Raw genomic sequence first — 17,470 nt, forward strand, 5'->3', positions numbered from 1 at the left:
GTGAGCTGGACCACAGAGTGAAGGCAAAAGGGCCAACAAGTGCTAAGCATCTCTGGGAACTCCTTCAAGATTGTTGGAAGACCATTTCCGGTGACTACCTCTTGAAGCTCATCAAGAGAATGCCAAGAGTGTGCAAAGCAGTCATCAAACCAAAAGGTGGCTACTTTGAAGAACCTAGAATATAAGACATATTTTCAGTTGTTTCACACTTTTTTGTTAAGTATATAATTCCACATGTGTTAATTCATAGTTTTGATGCCTTCAGTGTGAATGTACAATTTTCATAGTCATGAAAATACAGAAAAATCTTTAAATGAGAAGGGGTGTCCAAACTTTTGGTCTGTACTGTATATATATATACATACATACACACGCTGCATATATACGTATAGTGGAAAAGATAAAAGAAAATAACTTACAAATAAAAAACTAATTTTTTTTGCGAATATTACCAATTCCCGTGGTCTAATAACTGCTGCAGGAGCTCGATAGGTGGCTGTGCTCCATATTTTTCTAATGCCGGCATGTTCATATCATCCACAAATATGATGCATTTCTTTCCCATCTGAGGTCGTACACGCCTTTCCGTCTTTTGTCCAGTCTGTCCATGATGATATTCTAGAATAAGATGCAAACTATGTGTCGGAAGATTCAATAGGTTGACCACTACTGCGGTGTCTCATTTTCAGGTAGAAAACATCACATGACCGCTGCAGCCAAATCAGCGGCTATTGATTGGCTGCAGAATTGATGTTTCATTCGACCTAGAAGAACTAGTCTTCTAGCTCTCTTTTCTGGCTCAGAAAGAAAGTCACCACTGCAGGCGATCATCTGACACTGGTTGGCTTCATTGACATCTCCTGGTCGAAAAGGAAGTGAAGAGACCGATGGGGACACAGGCGGCAGCGTGGAGAAGCGACAGGGTATTTTTTTTGTTTTAAGACACACATGGGTCCATCAACCCATTTAAATGTATGTCTGACCATCTAATACACAGATCTTCAGGGTCTGCGAGAGAGACCTCTGTTGTTTGTGGGTCTCCTCTGTGGCTCATAGCAGAGGGTCCTAAGTGGCGTATCCCCCCCAATGACATCTATATATCCTAATGAAGCAACCTCTTTCATTTGTCAGAAGGCAGGGTGATAAAAAGAAGACAAACCTGAATCTGATTGGCACTGGTGCGAGCAGAAAAGTTGATGAAGAAGGGAAAGAATTTTTCTTTGTCCAGATTGTTCATCAGTTTGTCTTTGACGTAAATAGATTTCCCTATCCCCGTCAGTCCCACAAATAAGAGTGGTCTGCGAAAAAAGGAAAGTAGTTTGTAGGACAACCATAAAATCAAACATTTTACAGTGTTGAGAATAAAACTACTAATTTAGGCCCGAATTCATATGTCCGATAAACACCATCCATGTACGGACCAAGATCTCCGGACCCAAACTCGCCAGCCTCATGGATGTCTATGAGGCTGTCAATTTCAGGTCAGGGGTCCCGCGGCCCGTCCGTCCATCGTGATATGTGTTTCCCGTCCTTAAGTAACTAGCAAACTATTTTCATTTATACAAACTGTGTTTGGTACAGACATAAAACAGACAGGTGTGAATGGCGGCCAGTTTTCTGTGTATAGACCAATAGGGTTTCCTAATTCGACTCCACTATCCGAATGGTTTTCCCATACAATAAGTAATTGTGATGGCAAAATGGATAATTGTCAACAAGGTTTCCTAATAAGAGTCATTTTGTTACTCTTACTTGGTGTTTTTGATGCACATATCCATGAGGAAGGTGTATCTGACAGTATCCATAGTTGGCACAATGATATCTTGGATTTTGGTGCTTTTGTCCCACGTGGCTGTGCCTTTAATAAACTCATTCCAGTGAACCCAGCGCCCTCGGCCTTTTAACTTCAAAGAAAAAAAAAGTAGTTACAACTTTGATAAACCATATTCGGACACATTTGATGTAGGGATAAGAGAGCACTGACACATTACATAAGTTTGACATTTAGGTCCTGTTCACACTGCGTTTATGCAGCATGTCTATTACTTTGCCAGAGGATCTGACGGAATCCACTTAGGTCATTGGACTCCATGTCTCCTTCTGAATTCAGTTTTTCGGGGATTCAATCAGAACCTCTGGCAGAGTCATAGATATACGGCATAAACACAGTGTGAACATGTCCTAAGAGACCTAAGATAATAACCCAAAGGCCAAAGTTATAAGTTGCTGAGCATTAGGCTTGATTTCCATGAAGAAATCCCTTTACCTCGTACATGTAGTCATAGACCAGGCCTTTATCGTCCAAAGGACATTCCCATTTCCCCACGGAGGACAGGAAAGGGCTCTGATCGATCTTTCCTGTGACAATTTCTTTGAAAAAAAGCATCAAACTTCACTCGGCTGTCGGTGTCACAACAGCCGCCAATGGACCAAACCAGGGAGAAAGCAAAACTGGCCTAAAAGAGAAGAAAAGGGATACAATATACAGCGGGCGAAATAAGTATTGAACACGTCACCAATTTTCTAAGTAAATATATTTCTAAAGGTACTATTGACATGCAATTCTCAGCAGACGTCAGGAACCTGCCTCTAACAATCGCGGATGACGTGGCCGGGCTTCAAAGGAGACCGTGATTTTTGCTATATGCAGCAATGGTGTAGCATTGCTGTATATAGCACAAGCGATCAGACGATCGCAGCTTTAAGTTCCCTAAGGGGGCTAATAAATACAAAGAAAAGTTACAAAAAATGTTTTAAAAAGTATGAAAAAAAACAAAAAAAACCCCATAAAACTTGAAATGGGTTTTTTCCCCCAGTAAAAACAGAGAAAATAAGTTTTACAAAAAATACACATATGTGGTATCGCCGCATTCAGAAAAGTCCAATCTATCAAAATATAAAAATAATTAACCCGATCAGTAAACGGCGTAACGAGAAAAAAAATCAAGAACGACAAAATTATGTTTTTCTGGTTGATGCAGTATCACAAAAAATGCTGTAAGAAGCGATAAAAATGTAATATCTATCGCAATATGGTATCAACAAAAACATTGTCTCGTACCACAAAAAATAAGCTCTCAAACAGCTCCATCGACTAAAAAATGAAAACGTCACGGGTCTCGGAAAATGGTGACACAACCCAAAAAAATGTTTTTTCCCAAACCTCTAATTTTTTTTTTTCACTACCAATCTAATAAAAAAACTGGACATGTTTGGTATCGGTGTAATCGTACTGAGGAGTGAATCATATTGCTAAGTAATTTTACCACACAATGTACACCGTAAAAACAATTCCCAAAAGATAATGTCAGAATTGTGATATTTTCACAATTTCTCTCCACTTGGAATTATTTCCCCCGTTTTCCAGGAGCATAGGAAAGCACTGTCTATACCTGCAGGTGGATCAGCCACACTGTGTATGGGATCGGCAGATCTTCCACTTACCAGGATCCAGATACGAATGTTCTTATTATTCGGATCCTCTCTCACCACATCAAAAATCAGCATCTCCAATAATGGTGTGAGTGATATTACCACATTGCCATTGCTGGTTGTCACCAGATCCTATGAGGAAAGACATTAGGACACTGAGGGTAAATCTAGACTACAAACTTGCGCAATGCTCCTACAATTGAGAGGACACATGGCGCCCACCTTGCACTGCTTTCGGAGGAATCGAAGGGAAGGTTGGACGAGCCACTTAAAGAGTTCCTCTAGAAGAGCGAGGTGGTCCTTAGTCTTCAGTGCATCGGGAAGGGTGCTGAGCCAGGACCTCACCAGGGGCGCCCAGCCCAGTTGTTGGGGTTCCAGATAAATCATACCGCAGCGGCTAACAGTGGCGGGCTGGAGAGAGAGATATACTAAGTAGGGTTGCCCTAAGACACAAGCCCATCCAGTTATCTAATTATCTCGCTGGGTGGATGAAAAACAGTCTACAAAGTCGTTTCCAAGTGTCCTGACGTTTCCATCATCCATAGATTACATAGACATCCATTTATTTGAGTAGAAGCTATGTAACATTACATTTTCCCTACATTCAGTGCTGGTGTCAGGAACTGGATCCTCACCATTTAGATGATTGTTGTAGTAGCACCAGAATGAAAGGGACTGACAATCCCTTTAATTATAGCGACTAAAGTGAATGTAGAGATGACTGTCTGTAGCGTAACTAGAGTCCGATGGGCCCCCATTGCAACATTTGGACCCCCTGCATGTTGGTCAGATGTATGGGCCCTTGTAGTGTTCTAAATCCTATAAGGACATACGTGTTGCACCTCCTACCCCATTATGTAGTAATATCCCCCATATTGGGCTCCTTCCTGATATATATGTCCCCTGTTCTGGCCCCATCCTGGTATATATATCCCCCATCCTAGTGTACATGTCCCTTATCCTGGGCCCCACCTTGATATATATATCCCCCATCCTGGTATATATGTCCCTTATCCTGGGCCCCACCTTGATACATATATCCCCCATCCTGGTATATTTTTCCCCCATTCTGGTATATATATCCCCCATCCTAGTATATATATCCCCCATCCTGGTATATATATCCCCCATCCTAGTATATATATTCCCCATCCTGGTATATATATATATCCCCATCCTAGTATATATATCCCCCATCCTGGTATATGTCCCCCATTCTGCCGTTGTACTTTAATGCATAGAAAAAAAATAAATGATTCTGCTCTCTTTTCCTCCGCTCCCCCGCTGTGCGCCATCCTCTTCTGAAGCCAGCATCTGACTTCAGAGTGCAAGCTTCGGGAGCATATGATGTCACTGTCATGCACCCTCAGTCACGTGCACGCCGACATCAGCTGCTGGCTTCTGATTGGCCGGCAGCGTGCATTGTCGTGCACAGACCCAACGGGTCTCTGCGCCTCAATACACTTCGTCTGAATGTGCGTTCGGGGGTGCACATGCAGTTGAAGTTTGCGCTGATGTCGGCGGGCCCCTCACCTGCACAGGCCCAGTCGTGACCTCTGCAACCGCGATCATTACACCCCTGATGACTGTGTATGTAGGACTTCCAAATCGGTGAATGGAAGAGTTGCTCGTGCTGCCAAACTCTCCTTTCACAGCGGCACAAGATGGGGCCTCATATTCGAGAAAAGTTTGGGTGGGTGCCAGAGGAGAGACCCTCATCTATCAGACAATTATGGCCATTTTGTGGATATGCTTTAAAAGATGAGAATACCTCTAAAAGTCAACCCTATAACTAAATCTGATTAGTTAGCATTAGATCCTCCGTTGTACAAGTATATGGGAACTCCTCTCTTATAGGATGAGTGAAAACCTACCGACGCCTGGGAAAGGTCCATTGTGTCAAAAATCAGACTCATCTGAGGTGACATCTGAATGATCTCCCCACTCATCAAGCAACGCTAAAAATAACAGGACATATTTAAAACAATATTAAATGTTGAACAAATGAATAATAACTTAATCCACGGAGTCTGATCAGTAACCTCATAAAGGATCATTGGAAGCTTTAGTGGAGAAAGTACAATCATTATGTGCACAAATTAATATCTGAAAAAAGTGCAAAAATCTAGTAGCTGATTTATAATTGGAAGATGATCCTGCAATGAATATCTTTTAAAGCGTCTCTCTCCACATACAATACATAAGTCCTCTACTAAAGGCTTATTTCCATCTTCATGAATGGATATTGTCGGATAGTGTTAGGAAATACAAACAGTTTTTGCAATTTACTGCTAATTAAAGATATATAAAGATGCCATAAAATCTAATGTTTTCTATTCTCCATCATGGCTGTAGATATACATGGAGGATAACTTTTTGTATCACTTTTTGTTATGCTACATGGTGATGAAAACAGAAAAGGATATAAATAAAAAAAAAACAGTTTTCACAAAGTAAAATAGAGAGTTACCTTTTTATTATCATCTAGGACGGTGTTCATACTTTCTATCCCTAGCGTATCAATAGGTCCATCAAAGATAACCCATTTTCTTTCCGGGGTCTCAGATAACGCAAACTCCCGGAAAGTATTAGCGACTATCCCATCGGTCCACTGCAAATGAAGAGAGGCATCAATAAAATTGCTCTTCCCATAAAATCCAGTACAATCCCACAATTGAACGGATTATTAAAGGGAATGCCTGGGATTATGATATTGATGATGCACATGTATTGACTACACGTGGCCCCTATTGAAGTGAACGTGGCGGCACCGGGAGAGACCGCAAGTAAGTGATTTGCATATACGCGGTCACATGCCAACTAGAAGTGCATGACCTCACTCAAAGCAAGTGTATTGAGTGAGGCCAGACACAGTCTATTCAGAATGTGGCTGGAAGTATGCAAATTTATGCTAATTTCTGGCATAAATAATACAATTTGTTGCTTCTGTGGCACCCCAGGGGTCTGGTTTCCACAGTAACAGCAATGTTATGTCTGAGAGCAGGTGGGAGGTCTCTTGGTCAGGAATCCTATGCATGCCACACCTCCTGCCCAGTCCTGGGAGGGGAAGAACTTCCCCTATATAAACCTAGGGCTGAGGCAGGGTTAGTGAGTAGAGAAGAAGTAGAGACAGAGAAGCAGATATAGGAAAAGAACATCAGGAGCTCTGTGGGAGCAGTGCTACAAGGAGTCAGGGGCTGGCAGCTGCAGAGCTCGCCCTGACTGAGAAGCTATCACCGGACCCGGAGTCCGAGGCTGTGGGGACTAACTCCTATCCAGCAGCAGAAACCGACCGGCAGGGGATTTCAGGTCCTCTGGCCAAGAAACCCGAAGGCACGGTCACACGCGTGGGACCAGCACCGCCGTCGTGGAGCGGAAGCTACTAGAAGGCCCCGAGTCACCGGCCATACGGGTGAGCACCACACGGTACACTCAGGGACGTGGGCTACTTATACCCGCCTCTAGCAAGGTAGCCAGAAGAGTACAGTTAGTTTGAGAGGCCTACAACTCCGCCTGGCCAGGGGAGATCCCATCTGCTCAAGGACTGACCAGGCCCCAATCGCTAGCCAGTACTCCGGGAGGGTCTATCTTTGTCACCAGTAAAGACCCTGAACTACACCGTACCGTCTCCGAGTGGTTCCTGCTACCCCCATCATCCACGTCGGCTGCCCTGAGGCCATACCCCTCCCGTTGGGGGTGATACTATCACGTTGCACAATCCTACCACCGGCCTCAGCGGTCTGCCCTGCAGCGGCAGCTCCTCCGCTGCATTCAACGGGTGGCGTAGTCGTCCAACATCTACCGCTAATACAGCGCCACTTAGTCTGACTCCCTGGGCACGGACCGGGTCACCGCCACGAGACTACAACCCTCAACAGATCCGGCTCCGGGTAAGCTCCCGCGTGCGCAACGCTGCGCGACACAGGCCCAGGGGTGCGTCAACTTTTGGCGTAGTCGGCAGGATTTCGTGCCCGCAACCACCGGGTACTGCGTGCCTGAAAAAGACTGTTCAAACTTACCTGTGGTGAAGATTCCCGCCATCCGGCGCCATCTTCCGCTTCCTTCCCGCCATCGGTGGAGTTTTCCCGCCATTGGACGCCATCTTGAGGACGCCGCGCGGGAAGAAGAGGGGCGTGGACTCCGAAAGCGCGCGAGAACTGAAGCCCCGCCTCACGTCCGGACGTTGCGTAAGGTCCTGGAAGGAGCCCAGCCGACGCCGACGTCACAGGAGTGCGACGGAAGGTCCTCAACCCTGACGATCCACTGCGGAGCCGCAGCCTACGGAAGAGGATCATCGCAAGGTAGGCCACGGTCCACTAGGGGGGAGAAGGATGTCGGATACGGAGGAGAGCTTCACCGCTTCAACCCCCGCCAGCGCCACCGCTGTTGCGGTCATGCCTTTCACCATGCCCTATATCCCGGGGGCAGCCTGGCTACCCCAGTACTCAGGGGAGTCACATACCCTGCATGACTTTAGAGAAAAGCTGGATAGCCTCTTCCAGGTGTATCCCCTCACAGAGGAGCAAAAAGTGAGCATCCTGGTGGCCCAATTAACCGGGGCAGCCCAAAGGGAGGTAAAGTCCTGGCCACCTGGGAGGAGGACTGTCGCAGAGATACTAACCCGGCTGAGGGACACCTTTGATACCCGCACCTCAGCCGAGATCAAGCTTAGATTCTACGGGTGCAAACAACGGGCACATGAGAGTATAAGGGACTATGCCCTGAACCTACAAGAGGCCCTGAGAGCCATTAAGCAGACCGACCCTGACGGCGTGGGAGACGAGGACAGGCTGTTGACTGAACAATTTATAGAGGGTTTATATTGCAATGCCCACCGAACCCAGTTGCGGGCAATGGCCTTACAGGACCCTCATCTGGGATTTGCACAGTTCAAGGACAGAGCCATCCGGGTGCTCCGAGAACCGGCACCAGGTGGCGTTGTGACCCACTACCACTTACCACCAGGAGGCGGCGCCCTTGTCGGCAGGGCCTGTGGGAGCTGATGCGCAGGCTTTGAACAATGACCCGGCTCCAGACCTGCACCATCAGGTCCAAGAGCTAGCTAAAAGCGTTGCCGCGCTAACCCGAACTGTGCAGTCTTTACAGGTTTCCACTCCAGGGAAGATCCAGCTGGCATCCGGACCGGACGACATCCCGTGGCGTCGACCAAGGAGGACCCCACCGGCCAGAGGAAGACCCAGCGACCGATACAACGAGGACGGACAACCCATCTGCCGCCGCTGCAATCAACCCGGACATATGGCAAGGTACTGTCCTTTAAACTGGCACAACCTGGGGTAGAGGGCCAACCCCCAGGAAAAAGATCATCAGGCCCATCGAACTGGCGCGACAAATATGTGGGAGGACGTCCAGTCTTGCCTGTGGTACTGGATGGCATCCCTATGAGTGCCCTACTGGACACCGGGTCACAGGTTACCACTATCCCGTACGTGCTCTTCAAGCAGTACTGGAATGACTCGGATATCACCCGCTACCCTGACGACGACTTGAGTATCATCGCCAGCAATGGTCAGCCCGTGCCACAGATTGGATTTAAAGAGGTGACCATTAAAATCGGTAGAGTCGAACTGGCGGCACAGGGACTGATCATTGTAGACATTGACAAACACGAGAGTCACCCAAAGATAACTCTAGGAACTAATGTAATTGAAAATTGTCTTGCAGAGGTGATTTTCCTTTTACAGCAGATTGCCAAGAACGCCAGCTCCGGCCAGCAGCGAGTGCTCCAGAAAGAGATCCGGGCACTGATGCGACGGCAACAGATAGAACTCTCCGGTGGTGAGATTGGTAGCGTGAGAATGTGTGACCCTTTCCCTATTGCCATGCCCCCGAAAAGTGAAATGATGATTTGGTGCCGGGCAGCTATTGAACTGAGAGGTAGAGATTACCAGGCAATGGTAGAACCAGTTTACTCAGACAGTAGGCCCACCATTTTGACAGCACGGGGGGTGGTCAATGTACGCCATGGGAGGGTGCCCGTTCGCATAATAAATATCGGGAAGAGGGAAGTGTACCTGCCCCGGTATGCCACGCTAGCCAAATTGTATACCATCAATCAAAATTCCATACAGTCCGTAGAACCCTTGCCTCCATCTTCCCCAGACGAAGGTAACGGCTCTAAGGAAACAATGGAGGACTGGTGTCAGCAACTACATTTGGGTACTGACTCCACTCCCTCACACCAGAAACAGGGAGTCTATCGGGTGGTTCAAGAGTACGAGAGAGTGTTTAGTAAACACCTGTTAGACTTCGGGCGAGTCAAGGGGGTAGAACACCACATCCCCACGGGAGACCATCTTCCCATAAAAGAGAGGTATCGACCCGTACCCCCTGCACACTACCAACACGCCAAGGGGATGCTTAGGGACATGAAGGAGGCTGGGGTGATCAGGGATAGCTGTAGCCCCTGGGCAGCTCCACTAGTCTTAGTCAAAAAGAAAGACAACACCATGAGGATGTGTGTAGATTACCGGAAAATCAACCGTATCACACACAAGGATGCGTACCCCTTACCAAGGATAGAGGAGTCTTTGGCTGCTTTAAGATCTGCTAACTTCTTCTCTACCTTGGATCTCACTAGCGGGTACTGGCAGGTTCCTGTAGCAGAGGCGGACCGGGAGAAGACCGCATTCACCACCCCGATGGGACTTAGCGAGTTTACCTGCATGCCGTTCGGACTCTGCAACGCACCGGGAACCTTCCAACGATTAATGGAGTGCTGTCTGGGCCACAGAAACTTCGAGACGGTCCTGTTGTACCTGGACGATGTCATCGTATATTCCAAGACTTATGAGGACCACCTGAAACACCTGGCGGAAGTGTTCGAAGCTCTGGCAAGCTACGGCTTAAAGGTAAAACGCTCCAAGTGTCACCTCCTGAAACCAAAGGTGCAGTACCTGGGACACGTGGTGAGCGCTGACGGAGTGGCTCCCGACCCTGATAAGATCACCGCAATTAAGGAATGGCCAAGTCCCTCCAGTGTAAAGGAAGTGCGGCAGTTCCTCGGGTTGGTAGGCTATTACCGAAGATTCATCCCCGGTTTCACCAAAAAGGCAGCTCCTATGCAGGACCTCCTGATAGGCCAGTCCCGGAAGGCCAAGAACCAGAAGCCGCCCTTCAAATGGGAGAAGTTAGAAGAAGAGTCCTTCCGCCAGCTGAAGATGGCCCTCACGGGGGATGAAATCCTGGCGTACCCTGATTACAGCCAGCCCTTTATCCTCTACACCGACGCAAGTAACATCGGGCTAGGAGCCGTACTGTCCCAGATCCAGCAGGGGAAAGAACGAGTAATTGCTTACGCCAGCCGAAAACTGCGACCCACCGAAAGAAACCCTGAGAATTACAGCTCATTTAAGCTAGAGTTCCTGGCAGTGGTGTGGGCAGTCACCGAACGCTTTAAGCACTACCTCGCTTCTTCCCGGTTCACCGTGTACACGGAAAACAACCCGTTGACACACCTGGACACGGCAAGACTCGGTGCCCTAGAGCAGAGATGGATGGCCCGTCTGTCCAACTACGAGTTCACAATCAAATACCGGGCAGGACGCTCCAATACCAACGCGGACGCCCTGTCCAGGATGCCAAACCTACCGGACGTAGGAGAAGATCCAGAGGGACTGGAAGAAGTCGAACTCCCCGCGTTCCACCGTCATGGGACTATCCAGTATTCCCATCGGGTAAGGAGTAAGCAAGCCACTACGTTTAACCCCTTGCCTCACTACAACTGGGAGGAAACGCAAGACAGTGACCCTGCCGTCCGACTGGTGAAGGAGATGCTGACTCGGCCAGAGGCTCGCCTTGACCCAGACGCTCCGGAAGAAGCCAAGCAACTGTGGGCTGAGAAGAGTCGACTGTTCCTTTACAAGGGGAAGTTGTGCCGCAGAATGGTTAACTCCCGGACGCATGAACTAATCTGGCAAGTAGTGGTGCCACGAAGAGACGCAGCCATGGTGATGGAGGCATACCACGATGGGGCTGGACACTTCGGATGGAAGAAGCTGGAGTTCCTGCTGCGCGGGCGGTTCCACTGGGTAGGCATGAGGGGAACCATCGAGAGGTGGTGCAGAGACTGTGGCCCGTGCAACCTAAGAAGGAAGGACCGTGCCAGCCAGAAGACTCCCCTGCAGTCCATCGTCACCCGGCAGCCGTTGGAACTGGTAGCCTTGGATCATGTAAAACTGACCCAAAGCAGAAGTGGCTACGTCTACGCGTTAACCATTGTGGATCATTACTCCCGGTTCTTGGTTGTCGTCCCCGTTAAGGACTTAACGGCTCAAACAGCAGCTAGAGCCTTCCAGCAGCACTTCTGCCGTCCACACGGGTACCCGGACCAAGTGCTGACGGACCAGGGACCTGCCTTTGAAGCGGAGGTCTTCCAGGAATTCTGCAATCTGTATGGCTGCCGGAAGATAAGGACGACACCCTATCATCCGCAAACTAATGGACTTTGTGAGAAAATGAACCAGGTGGTAATGGATCTTCTGAAAACGTTGCCCCTGGAAGAACGCAGTCTGTGGCCTGAGAAGCTGCCCGATCTGGTGGACCTATACAACCACATCCCGGTAGGTTCCACCAACTGTACCCCGGCTTACCTAATGAGGGCGAGACCTGGTAAGTTACCTGTTGACCTGGAAATGGGAGTCCTGACACCCGAGGACACTTCACCAGAAGCAGACTGGGACACAGAGAGGCAGCAGCAGTACCGGAAAGTACAGGAGAGCGTGGAGCGAAGTCTCTGTCAGGCTAGGGAAAGACAAGAGAAAACTTACAACCAGTATGCTCCCGCTGTTCCCCTGGTACCCGGAGAGCAGGTCTTGAAGAGGAAAAGACGGCTCCACAAGTTAGACGACCAGTGGGAGAAGGACCCGTACACCGTACTGCCCTCAAGCCACGAGAACCCGAAAGTCTGTACCATCAGTAAAGACGGAGGGGAGACCATAGCCGTTGTATCCCGGGATCACCTGAAGAAGTGTCCTGAACAGCTACGGAACCCTGAAGAGGAACAAGAAGACCATCGACCCGTAGAGGAAAGGGAAGATATGGTTAGTACTGTGCTCGGAGACTTCCCTCGGTCTTGGACTCAAGTCAATGGTGCAGTTGTGGTACCCGTACTCACCTTCCTCCAACCAGCATCCCAAGCACCTACGGAGCAACAGGTAGAGCTGGAAGAACAGCCGGTCCAGGAGGCGGAAGACCCCATACCAGCAGACCAGGAGGATCAACCCTCTGCTTATAGTGAGCCTGCCATGCCCCTAGTGAGCCAAAGGGCCCGTAGACAGCTGCCCAGTTTACCCTTGACAGCTCCTACACCCTGTAGTCTAGGGCCAGACAGTCAGCTCCGTAGGTCCACTAGGGCCACTAGAGGCCAGTTACCCGCACGTTGGAGGATTTGAAGTGTATAAATTGTTTTATTTGTGGTTACCTGTTTTTCTTGTTGCTTGTGTATAATTATGTGTTTCTAGTTATTTATAGGAGTCCTTGGTGGATTTACCGGGAATCCTTTGTACATGGTTGGAGCGTAACCTAGGAATGGACTAAAGACTGTTAAGGACTCGGGGCAGGACAGACCCCTACCTGGTTACGTCTCCCTGTTTTGGTGAAATGGACACCTTGCTTTTCTTCAAAAACTGCACCCGGTTGCGGACACGCCGTGACCATCTTTATGTGTTTTTCTTATTGTACTATTATTGTTTATACCTTGTTATGTTTTTCTAAAAAAAAAAAATATGTTTAGTCCCGGAGTACTAAATTTCACTAGGGGGGAATGTGGCACCCCAGGGGTCTGGTTTCCACAGTAACAGCAATGTTATGTCTGAGAGCAGGTGGGAGGTCTCTTGGTCAGGAATCCTATGCATGCCACACCTCCTGCCCAGTCCTGGGAGGGGAAGAACTTCCCCTATATAAACCTAGGGCTGAGGCAGGGTTAGTGAGTAGAGAAGAAGTAGAGACAGAGAAGCAGATATAGGAAAAGAACATCAGGAGCTCTGTGGGAGCAGTGCTACAAGGAGTCAGGGGCTGGCAGCTGCAGAGCTCGCCCTGACTGAGAAGCTATCACCGGACCCGGAGTCCGAGGCTGTGGGGACTAACTCCTATCCAGCAGCAGAAACCGACCGGCAGGGGATTTCAGGTCCTCTGGCCAAGAAACCCGAAGGCACTGTCACACGCGTGGGACCAGCACCGCCGTCGTGGAGCGGAAGCTACTAGAAGGCCCCGAGTCACCGGCCATACGGGTGAGCACCACACGGTACACTCAGGGATGTGGGCTACTTATACCCGCCTCTAGCAAGGTAGCCAGAAGAGTACAGTTAGTTTGGGAGGCCTACAACTCCGCCTGGCCAGGGGAGATCCCATCTGCTCAAGGACTGACCAGGCCCCAATCGCTAGCCAGTACTCCGGGAGGGTTTATCTTTGTCACCAGTAAAGACCCTGAACTACACCGTACCGTCTCCGAGTGGTTCCTGCTACCCCCATCATCCACGTCGGCTGCCCTGAGGCCATACCCCTCCCGTTGGGGGTGATACTATCACGCTGCACAATCCTACCACCGGCCTCAGCGGTCTGCCCTGCAGCGGCAGCTCCTTCGCTGCATTCAACGGGTGGCGTAGTCGTCCAACATCTACCGCTAATACAGCGCCACTTAGTCTGACTCCCTGGGCACGGACCGGGTCACCGCCACGAGACTACAACCCTCAACAGATCCGGCTCCGGGTAAGCTCCCGCGTGCGCAACGCTGCGCGACACAGGCCCAGGGGTGCGTCACTTCCATGTCTGATGGGGAAAATAAAACAGTTTCCAATTTTTGTGCAAACAGGGGGTAAGCAATAATAAAATGATTGCCCGGCAATGTATGGCTGGGATCTATGTCTCTGAAGGAACCCCTTCTACCACGTCCATAAGCCATAAAAGGGGAGATTTTCCCATTTTCAGCAAAGATATTAGTATTATAAACAATAATTCCAATCATAGACGAACCTCATGTGACACTGGATCAAACTGCCCGAACAGCTGCCCCATGGTGATGGCTTTAGGGTTCACTGTCCGGTAAATCACTTTTTCTTCTTCGCACCCTCGCTCATTCATAAGAGACAGCGTATCAGCGAGGACGTGGAGGACCTTCGTTTTTCCAGAGAACGGCTCTCCAACCAACATAAAACTGCACGGGATAAACAAAACGCAGCATGGTCCATTGTATAAAATGGAAACCGCGAAGAATAAATCCCCCGTCCCATGGACTTCTGTAGTTCCAGCTTACCCGTGTCTGACAATCATCATCTCATACGTCTGGATCATGTCCTCCAGGAAGACCTTCTCGGGCTGGATGTTGTGTCCAGCACAGCTCTCCTGTGCGCATTCAAGGAAATCCTGAGCAAAAGGAAGGTAAAATATTTCATCAGTCTGTTTACAGTGGATCCAATTAGAGGTGGGAGAATACATTTCCAGGACCCAGATCAGTATTCTGTGGCCGCTGGACGGGACCCCTGAGAGCCGCCTCTTAGCTGCCGGCATCCCCGGCTCCTCTTCTGATTATATGGCCTGGTGTACATCATGCTGCAACCATAACATCATGCCAGGCCGGCTAATCTGAAGAAGAGCCGGGGGGCAGGAAGAAATAAGGTGGCTCTCAGGGGTCTCATTCAGTGCCCACTACTGACCTGATGTCACACACAGTGTAGGAAAGACAAAGTGCGACACAAAGGGATGAGGGGAAGGGAGCCCCGACACTAGGGAAAGGGGGAAATGGAGACCTCCTAGGCTGATCTGCAATCACCCTGTCTCCCCTACCGACTCTATATTGGTTCCTCACCAATTGCCGTACAGGAACCTATCCCTGTATTTCCTTAGCGTTTGGCCCTGGATAGGGAAGGGGGGGGTGAGCACTAGTCGATCCCCACTGACAACTAAAGACAGCAAGGGGAGACAGACACGGGGGAAGTAGCTTAGCTTGAGTCGACTTCAGAGAGATGGCACACACATCCTCTTAGCACCAGAGAGGAAGTAAGAACTGTACTTGCTCCAAGCCTTCACAAGGGGTCATGTGAATATCACTGGCACCTCTGTGTAGCAACCAGGAAGTATTTAAACACCCAGGCCTGATTGTCAATTAGAGCAGGAGGGAGGTAGCCGCTGGGTCCTACAGTGAGACCGCTAAGAAGATGTCTGTAATGCCAAACGAAGGGATCTCCTGCAACCAACTGCAGGGCGACTGTCACATCTGACGCACCCATGACACCTGGCCATTGGATCAGTCTCCTGCAAATTGATTCATTCATCTAAAAAAAAATGTCTCCATAATCTACAACTAAACTAGCGATAAATCACTCACAGATGTTTCAACCATTTTTTTTCTACATCAGATCATCTTGCATTGGAGGTATAAGTGAGCCCCCTTACCGCTGGTGCCCCTGTGCAGCTGCCCAGGTTGCACTAATGGGACCGGACGATGAGTGACAAGGTCATGTAACCCAATTCCAAAGCAGTGGATCAGGATCGGGTGATTTCAATGGGATTGGTCTACCATCTACTGTGTATGGGGGCCTCATGACAGATTATGTTGGGGGACATAAAAATCGGCCGGTTGGAATTTAATCACCCGATCCTTACTTTCTGACCGTGAAATTAGCAGCTGCCATAAGATTCTGGCAGCGACTCTGTCATAGAGAAAACAGGAGCGAGCATTCCTGAATATGGGGGAGCCGGGAAAGACGGAAGGAAGGAAGGAAGGGAGACACAGATCCATTACTAGTGGGTTGGTGGAACCCCACAGGAATAGTTCACCTCAGATTTATAAAAAAGTGACGACCGGCCCCTCCAACTTAAGCTCCTCCTACTCCCATGTTCTCCAGTCCGTACACAAGCTAAGGAAGAGCAGACAACACCAGCAGAACAGTACAACCCATTCTGAAAAATTCAGAAATGTGAGAAAACAGGTTATGCAAATAACAGCAAAAAAACACACAGTCCTAGGTACAACTCACTGGACCTGACAACTGCGATGAGCTGGCGATGCTGGAAAAGAGCCCTAGTGCGCCAACCCCAGACCAGATGACCGCCATCAGGAAAGGGTCGCGACGCATCTAGAAACAAAAAAATACTTCTGCCATGGGAGGGTGCTGTGTCTCCCTTCCTTCCTTCGCTGAAAAGGATTTTACAGGTAAGTTCTTACCAAAATCCGTCTTTCAGCAGCAGAAAGGAAGGAAGGGAGACACAGATCCATTACTAGTGGGACGTCCCAAAGCAGTCCAAAATTCTAGGGTGGGAAATAGTGGCAGAATCTCCAACACCCCAACAACTTAGGTAAGTGCGCAACCAGCGCCGAATAAAAAATAAAATAAAATAAAGAGGTAACTTAAACCACCGCCGCCTGCAGGACCCTGCGTCCCAAGGCCGCATCGGCGGAAGCACTCACGTCCACTTTATAAAATTTAGTAAAGGTGTGAACGGAGCGCCAGGTAGCCGCCCGGCAGAGCTGCGCTGCCGAGGCCCCCTGACGAAAAGCCCATGACGAACCAACAGCCCTCGTGGAATGAGCTCGAACTTTAACCGGACAAGGCTCGCCCTTGAGCCGGTACGCTTCCAGGATAGCCGAACGTATCCACCGAGCTATAGTGTCCTTGGAAGCACGCTGACCACGTCGACGACCAGCAGGAATCACAAAAAGAGAGTCCAATTTCCGAAAACCTTGCATGATTGTAAGATAGAACTTCAATGCCCGCACCAAATCCAACGAGTGCAAGGCCCACTCCTTTGGACTCTTCGGCTTCAGACAGAGAGAAGGTAACACGATGTCCTGATTGACGTGGAAATGCGACACCACTTTAAGTAAAAAATCTCCACGGGTACGAAGCACCACACGATCCGGAAGAAATTCCAGAAAAGGTGGCGAGCAAGACAGTGCCGCCAACTCCGAAACCCTTCTCAAAGAGGTGACCGCTACCAGGAAGGCCACCTTCCAAGAAAGCAAGTAAAGCGTAGCCGAATCCATACGCTCAAAAGGCTCATGCTGAAGAGCTTCCAGGAA

General features: G+C 49.1%; 1 pseudogene; it reads right to left on the reverse strand.

The window, feature by feature from the left end:
* Positions 1–370: 370 nt before the first annotated feature.
* The window catches only part of LOC141220798 (dynein axonemal heavy chain 12-like), a 48,197-nt pseudogene continuing 31,097 nt past the window's right edge, over positions 371–17,470 (reverse strand).

The sequence above is a fragment of the Phyllobates terribilis genome, unplaced genomic scaffold, assembly GCF_046119375.1.
Source record: "Phyllobates terribilis strain yellow unplaced genomic scaffold, ASM4611937v1 Scaffold_299__1_contigs__length_2334479, whole genome shotgun sequence".
NCBI classification, from domain to species: domain Eukaryota; kingdom Metazoa; phylum Chordata; class Amphibia; order Anura; family Dendrobatidae; genus Phyllobates; species Phyllobates terribilis.